We start from the raw sequence: 8753 nt of genomic DNA, 5'->3' as shown, positions 1-8753 counted from the left end.
AAAAAAAAAAAAAAAAAGTTAACTCAAAGTGGATTGCAGGCATAAGTGTAACAGCTCAGAGTATAAAATAAGAAAATGTCTAGGTAAATTTCTAATCTTGGAGCATATGGTGGTTAGATTGCATGCCCAAAGCACAGTCAACCAAAGGAAACAGTCAAGTTGAACTTCAGAGTTGAAAATGTTTTCTACCTCAAATGAAATTATGAAGAAAGTGAGAGGTTGACCAACAGAATGAGGGAAATAATTTGCAAGTTGTGTATCTGAGAGGGCCTAGATCTAGGATGTGTAAAGACCTGTTACTATTCAACAATAAAAGGATAGCTCCATATTTTTTAAAAGAGCAAATGACTTGCATAGAGTTCTCTAAGGAGGGCATACAGGTGACTAATAAGTATATAAAAGATGTCTAATCACATTAGTTATTAGGGAAATGTGAATACAACAGGAAATATTACTCTATATCCAATATGCTGGAGATAATTTTTTTATAAAAGGAAAGCAATGTGTTGGTGAGGATGTGGAGAAACTGGAACTCTCCCAGAAATATTATGAAGCTCTAAAATGGCTCAGTCCTATGGAAAACAGGTTGGCAGTTTCCTCAGAAAGCTAAACAGTTACTGTATGATCCAATAATTCAATGCTTCAGAAATTCCCGAGTAGAATTACAGATTTCTCCACAATATTTTATATACAAATGTTCAGGATAACATTCACATTAGTCAAATGGTAGAACTTAAATATCTACCAGGTGGTGAATGAGTAAACAAAATGTGGTGGTAGATCCATACAATAGGATGTGCTTGAGCCATAGAAAGGAACCATGTGGCGGGCACTACACCAGAGACAGGCCTGAACAGCATGTCATTCTAAGTGAAAGAAGCCGGACATAAAAGACCACGATTCCATTGTATGATTCCATTGTCTGTCATGTCTAGAATGGGAAAACCTGCAGACTGGAGTTATGGACAGTTGTTAGCTGCCATGTGGGTGCTGGGATTTGAACCTGGGTTTTCTGCAAGAACAACCAGTGTTCTTAACCACTTAGCCATCTCTCCAGCCCCTTTCTTTTCTTTTCTTTTTTTTTTCCTGCAGTGCTGGTGTTTAACCCAGAGCCATGTGCATCCTAGGCAAATGCTCTGCCACTGAGCTGTATCTCCAGCCCTCTGGGAACTCCTAGAGGGAAGGCCATGGCCCCTCTGGAAGAGGATAGTGTTATAACCAAAGAATTTCATGAGCTGATGATCTGCTGGCAATACCATCCCTACCTGAGGTGCACGCATCAGGCTGTATCCTAATGACATTAGAAATGCATTCACCTGACTCACCTGCCTTCATGTTCAATAGCTAGTTGATCACCAGCAACCTTCTGAACATACTGCTAAGTGCCGGGCTCTGCTTTTTATCATGTGGATTCAGCTCTGGTCTCTACCACTCACTGCCTTTGTGATTTGAAAAGAGACATAACCTCTGACTTTATCTGTGAAGAGGATTTAGCCACAATTTACTTAATAGGCTTATTTTAAGGTTTAAACAAAGTGATAATATGTAAGGATTTACACTGTTCTTGGTACAATAAATAATAATTTTTAATTGTTAACCATCACAGTGATTGTTATTGTTCCACCAAAGAATTTCTGTGAGGACTGAATGGACTGCTCATATCTGGCAGCTGTGGTTGTCACTGAAAATTGCTTGGGCAAAGTACAATGATCTATCATCTATCTATCTACCTGTCTATCTACCTATCTATCATCTATCTATGAAAATGTCATGATGAAAACAGATATTTTGTACAGTAATTTAAGAACTTAAAAGAAAAAGATTAGTAAGTTGGACTTTCAACTAGTCAGTCAGTCACCTGAACTTAAGAGTATATTAAGCAGGGAGTGAGGATGGTGGGCTACAGACTGGGCTTCCTGGTCCTGATAAGCTGTGGATGCTAGCCACAGTCATGTCACCTTGTGAAGCCCCTACAGACTGGTCCTGCTCTGAACATGTCATCTTAGGAACTTGCTTTGAACAAAAGAGTTTAGTGGCTACATAGCGTGTGAAGGCTGCAAGACAAATCTCTCACACTGAGCTCCTCTGCACTGAGTGATACCCCTTCCTAAAATTTTCACAGGCTTCTTCCTGCTCCTGGAGTAGAATTCATGTGGTGCTAGGGTACCAGGGTACTTCCTGACAGGCCCCTGTCTGTCTTTCAGCCACAGCCTATACCTCTCCCTTAGCTTACTGTGTGTGCTCTTATTCAGGAGTTGGCAAACCAGAGCCAAGTTTTATAGTTTTATTGGGACAGAGCACGCCCAGATGGTTACGTATCCCCAGTGGCTGCTTTCACGCTGCACTGGCAGAGCTATGTCACGGAGACAGATGCCATATGGCCCACAATGTGAGCACATGGTAACACTTATCTCCGTGAAACCTGGGAAATGAAGTCTGGCTGAGGGTCCAAGAATAAGGAATGGCTTTGTTCATCAGCTAAGAATTTTTGCTATAAAAGATAAGCTCTGTGTGGGGGGAAGGGGCTGAAATCCCCAATGTCCTAACCATTTTGACTGTCACATCTCTGTGCCTACCAAAGGTCCTTGAAGCACATTCCTGTAGGGCTTATGACTTTAGGACACACGTTTTGCAAAACATCGACTTTACTATGTTAATTTGGAATTTTGATTAAGGTTGCTTCAGTATTTTTCATTAGTTTTATACTTACAAGATAGAGACATACTCCTACCACCAGTGCTTAAGGAACATGCAATGGAAAGCCAATGCCTCTCAACCATTTTTGTTGCACCCAAATTCACTTCTTAATAATAAATAATGGAGACAATAGTAGGTAACATGCTACACTACTCACATGTAGCTCTGTCTAACTGAGGCTTATGAAAGGAGCACTTCTGTTTATGTTATAGATGAGAAAACTAAGGAAGAGAGAAGCTAAATAACTTGCCCAAGACATGTAATAATGAATAATAAGTGGTTGATCTAGGATTAACTCCATCCCTGACACCAGAGCACCAATTAATTTGCCTTAGTTACATAGCCATAGCATGTGGTTAAAAATAACACCTCCTCCTTGTGTGGAAGTTTATACTGCATAAAAAATAGAAAAGAGAGACCCTCATTTCCAGACAAGTAAATTGAGGCATGAGAAAGTTAGGCAATTTGCCAAAGTTATGGAAACATTAGTAAGGTAGAAGGTTATTAAAAACTGGGTCTCTCGGTTCTTGCTATCACAAACAGATGGTGAAATGGAATTGTATGTAACTTCCTTTGTGACAGTGCAGTCATGATTCTGGAACCTGGTGAACATTGAATCAGAACACATCATCATGGATGCCCTAGACTGCGTATGCATGTATTTGTGTGCACCTATCTGTCAATCACACATTTACATTCCTTAAGAAATTCGAATAATATGTCTTATAGAAAAGAGAGGCAGTGTAGTAATAATCATCAGAGGCTTTCTTTCTTTTTTTTCTTTCTGTCTTTTTGAGACAGGGTCTGCCTGTAGCCCCAGCTGTCCTGGAACTCACTATGTAGTCCAGGCTGGCCTTGATCTCATAGAGATCTGCCTGGCCCTGCCAAGTGCTAGATTAAAGGCATGCGCCACCACTCCCATTAGGCCCATGGGGAAATGATTATGATGTGAATGGGACCTTTCATGAGTGAGTGTTATATTCTTAAAAAGGAGACCCCAAAGTGCTCCCTCACCCCTCTGTCCTTGAGGAAACAGGGCAGAAAGTTGACTGTGTAGCTCAACAGACTGAGAATCTTCTAACATCTTGATCTTTGGCTTCCCATCTCTAGAATTATGAGCAATAAATATGTGTTGTTCAAGCCCCTGCCTATGGTACTTTAACATGGCAGCTGGCACAACCTTAGATACTTGCTATGTTAAGGAAAGATGCTGATATACTACATTCTGTAGCCTGCATCTTCAGCAAGGGCCCACTCTGGGGGAGTATTGAACAACTACTGACAAGATGAAACTTTTGACATAATTTAAGGTTTAAAATTACATTTGTTTTTTTTTAATTATTATTATTTATTTGGTATGTGTGTAGGCATGAACTTGGAGGTCAGGGACAGCTTTCAGAAGTTGGTTCTCCGATTCCACTTTGTAGGTCCCAGAGATCTAACTCAGGTCATCAGCCTTGGTAGCAAAAACCTTTACTCAGCAGCTGTCAGTTAGCCATCACCACCAGCTCCATGTGTCTTGAATCACCTATCAACTATACTTCCATGAATAAGATGTGATGACTTAGTACTGACTGTCAATTTGACAGGCTCTAGAATCATCTGGGAGATGGCCTTCTGGGCACACCTGTGGGGAATTATCTTCATTACATCAAGTGACCCCGCCCCCTTCGTCATGGTGAGATCTTTCTCTGGCCAGAGATCCTGGACTGTATATAAAGGGAACTGAGCTCCGGTATGGTACACAGTCATCATTGGTCACTGTTCTTGATTACAGTTGTGATGTAACCAGCTTCCTCAGACTCTTGCCGCTTTGACTTCCCCTGGACCATACGATGGATTAGAACTTGGAGCCGTGAGTCAAATAAACCCTTTCCCCCTCAAATTGCTTGTCACAATATTTTGTCTCAAAACAGGAGAAGAAACTAAGACATAAGGAGAGAGGAGAACATTTGGTTTTTGTGATTTTATGGGGTGTTTTGTTTGGTTTCCTTTAGTAGGAGGGAAGAAGGGGAAAAAGGTTAAGACATGGTTTTAGGCTGGGCAGAAACTGGAGCTCAGGAGTTGCTGGGGAGCAGAGTGAGACCAAATCTCCTTAGTGCTTTCAATTGTGTCCACTGATTTCCAACAGGGCCTAGGGTCCTCCAGAGAAAGACTGAAACCCTCCTCACTGACACATTGCAAATCTTTGCATGAAAAACTAGGGTGCTCCAAATGGAAGCCTGATGATGTGGAGGACAGGTGCCTTGGCAAAGAGCTATGCTAGCAGTGCAATCCCAGCAAGCAAAGCTGATGTCAGCAAGAATGAGGTGACAGATAGACTCCAAGCTAATACCAGAACTTGTCTGGACCCAGCTACCCTGGGGACGCTTTTATAGCTTTGGAGGAGAGTACAGTGAGTATGATTTGGAAAATGATAAACCTTTGGAGCTAGCCACACTTTGGGGTTCATATAACTTTTTGGTGACATCCTTACCTGAGTGGCCTGTAGTATGTCATCTAGTTTTGAATGATAGATAGCTGTTTTGGCTTGGAACAGAGATGGCTGTCTCTGATGTGGTACTAGTAGCAGCAAAAAGAACTGGAGCAGAATTGAAACATTAGGGTGGGAGCATAGTCATGTGTGGGAGTGTAGGAGCTAGGTATGTACTTCCTTGCTTAGCTGATCATCTATTAAGGAAGCCCTGCCGAAAGCCACCAGGACACTTGGGACTGAACAGCACTCTTGCTGGAGATCACCTCCTAAGTAGCCCCACCTGCCTTTGCCTCACTCTGCTGTGCAGGGAGGTGAAGAGGGGCTCTAGCTTTAGACACTTGGCAAGCATTCCCAATTCACCAGTGTGGGACCTTCAGGGCTTCCTGACAGCAGTGACTGTGGTGGCAACAGGGATGGGGCAGACTTCTAGTACTGGGTGGCATCTTTAGTGGCATACTGGGTGGCATCTTAGTGGAAGCATGTGAGTCAGGGTCCATGGATTCTTGCTATGGTGAGGGCACTAAGTAGAGTTATTTCCAGCCACATGTCAGCACCCCTGGGCATTTCCAAAAATACTTAGGGGAAAAGGATTCTTTAAAGGAGGAGGTGAACCAGGGACACCCACAATTGGTGAAGTGTGAGATGTTTTGGAAAAGTTTGTTTAAACAAAGCTAGCCAGAGGCCAATAAAAGCCTGTGATTCTAGAAGGATTCAATGTTTTTTAAAAAAGTAATTTGACTTCTGTGGCTACTAGCTACAATAATTTCAAGGAACTGCCCTTCAAGGACTTCATTTTTATTAGAGTCAAGAAGCACCACAACTGGAGGCCACGTGGGACAAATTTCACCACAGACAGTTTGGAGGCGCCTTCTCTGGGGATCCTCTCCATCTGTCTATGACAGCTGGGGCTACCATCGCCTGACTGTCACGGTCCCTGTACGTGGTTGTCTGTCCTTTCTTCCATGCAATAATGGCTGAAGTGTGATCTAATATGGCAATTCGCATAAAATGACAGATGACTGACAGCAGCTAGATCTAGTTTCTGTTTTGGAGGAGGATGTCTGGGGCCCACATTCTTAACGGAAAGGCTAATTGTGAAAGGCCATTGGAGGGAGACTCTGGGCAGGGGAACTTCCTGGAATCTGTTAATGATATACCACAAAGGCAGCACAAGTGACTCACATCTGACCATGTTACTAATAAGCCCTGAGCCATGGGCCTGCGGCTCACAGAGTTTCATTCAACACATCCTTTGGAGGGAGACAGTGGAAATGACCATCCCTGTTACAGAAAACATACCGAGGATCCGAGGATGAGAGATGCTCATTTGCTCCATCTCTCAGCTAGTAGCTGGTGGAACCAGCTGGAAATAGAAATGTCGTCTTGTCTTGTGTAGGCTGAATAAAGCCATGCCCAAGAAAGACCAGGATGTTTTTCTTGGCCCCAACTGGTATCCTGGGATAAAGAATATCCAGTCAGAAACTTAGAGATCAGCTAATTATCCACTCTAAAAGTCTCTTTCCCCCTTTTTTACCCTACTTAGTCCTTCTGTCCTCAGTCTCTCCATCACTGAACCCCTGCTGTGTGATGAAGACACTTGACAATGACAAGATTGACATAATCGTGAGAGCTGATTTCTGGAATTTAGGAATCCAGGAGCTTGCCAAAAATGGCCACAGCATGTTTCATAGGATCTGATAGTGTTATCATTTTTAATAAGTTAGTCACTAGTGGGCATTATGAAGAGGGAAAATCTTAAATACACTGAACCTAAAGAAAATGAATGAGTCAGTTAAAGTTCTAGAAAGGAGGTCAATAAAATCCAGAGTTGAGTTTAATTTCCATTAGCGAATTCAACTGCTTGAACCCTTTTTAGGCTACACATGCCTGAAAACTATTTGATTACTTTGTTGTTTTTCAGCTGTATATTGAACGGTTAATATGGTAAGATCCATTTCTAGATATCAGGGAGCAGATGGTATGAGCTGACATGAAAAAGGCATCCTACTACTCCTTTGAACACATATAATAATGTTTCATCACATATGAATGATTTTTTTCATGATTTTTCAACGCCAGAAAATGAGAAAGAATAACTGATAAAAAGTTGAAATAAAATGACAGCGATAACAGCTCCCATCCCCAGTCTGTCCTTCAGATGATCCTGTAGCTGGACAGCTTTTCTGCTTCCATTCTCGTCCTGGTACACTAAGCCTTGCTGCTCAGTCAGGGAGATGCTACAGACCCCTATCCTGGGACATGTCGGTTCACAGTATAAAACCCACAGTGGAACCCCAGCTCAGTTGGTGCCAAAGCCAAGGTCTGTCCCTCTCCTGGCTGCTTTGCTGGCCTCAGTGCCATCTCTGCCCTGCTTCTCTGCCTCAGCTGCTCGTATTGCTGTTCCTCAAACTTTCCCAGCACCTTCCCACCTCACAGCCTTAAACTTTCTGTGTCCTTCCTGACTCCCCAGATAACCACATAACCTTCTCCTTTTCTCAGAGCACTGCTAAATTTTGCCTCCTTACAAAAGCACCTCCAATCACTCTTTAAGTCCTTTGGTACGCTCTTTGTTTTGTTCATGATGCTTTCTTCCTAACACACACACACACACACACACACACACACACACACACACACAAATGCATTGTCTGCCTTGTCAGTTCTGTTTCATTTGCTGCTGTTTTCAATACCTACAGCAGTGCCCAGGATGTATTTTCTGAACACATGAAATGGGGATTAGAAGCAACACATTTCTTTTTAGATAAGCCCACAAAAAAGTCTTCTTCCTTTTCAGTTTAAACTGTTCAGCATACACCAAAATCTTGTGATCATTTTTTTTTCAGAAGCTTCGACCTCTGTGTGACCTTCATCAACAACTTCATTAAAGCTCACTTTACCCAGCTGTAGATTGGGAATCAAAGTACCACTTACCTTCCTCCCAGGCACTTTAAAGAAGCAGCCTCTGGAATGTCTTTCTCACCAGGAAGACTGTGGATGAAGGTTCTAGTGATCAGGCTGCAGTGGAAGCCCGGAGAAGGTGGGAGCTGCCCTGTGCTCCTCTCCATTCTTGCACAGAGTAGATACTCACGCAGAGTTTATCAGAGTTCATATCTGTGGGACCCACACTGCACCTGTCTCTGCACTGGTTGTCACGGAAGCCAGCCCCTCCACTGGGCTAACCGCTCTCAGAGCGAAGAACCAAATCTGGCTCGATGTGACGCAGACTGCTTTTTCTAGAAGAAGCTAAACTTGCACCACGTTTGACGAGCAAGCTGCTGCTGGTGGCTGCTTTCCTCTGGGCGCAAAGTGGAGAATCATATACCAGGGAACCGTTCAGATCAGAGAATTCTGTGTCTTGGGTCTAACTTTTTTCAGAGACCCTGACTAATATGGTGACTCTCCTCTTTTGGGTGAATTTCCTTGTTCAGCTCAGAGCTACTGATTCAGCAAATATTCCCTGAGTCACAGGCTAATGGAAGCCATCAGGACAGGGCTGGAGCTGGGCTCTGTATCATTCTCAAGAGGGATTTGCAGAATGGACTGTACACAGATAACCACCCCTGCTAGTTTATCTTTCTTT

The 8753-nt window shown here is 42.9% G+C and overlaps 1 protein-coding gene across 1 annotated transcript in view; it reads right to left on the bottom strand.

The window, feature by feature from the left end:
• Positions 1 to 8479, bottom strand: part of Nr3c1 (nuclear receptor subfamily 3 group C member 1) — a 138467-nt gene extending 129988 nt beyond the window's left edge. The window contains exon 1 of the mRNA XM_008844909.3: positions 8105 to 8479. The gene's annotated coding sequence lies outside the window, so the exon portion shown is untranslated. The remainder of the gene's footprint in view (positions 1 to 8104) is intronic.
• Between the last annotated feature and the right edge of the window lie 274 nt (positions 8480 to 8753).

Source organism: Nannospalax galili, unplaced genomic scaffold, assembly GCF_000622305.1.
Source record: "Nannospalax galili isolate Female #2095 unplaced genomic scaffold, S.galili_v1.0 scaffold222, whole genome shotgun sequence".
NCBI lineage: Eukaryota > Metazoa > Chordata > Mammalia > Rodentia > Spalacidae > Nannospalax > Nannospalax galili.
Note: the sequence above shows the minus strand (reverse complement) of the source record. Positions and strands in the feature narration are given on the sequence as shown.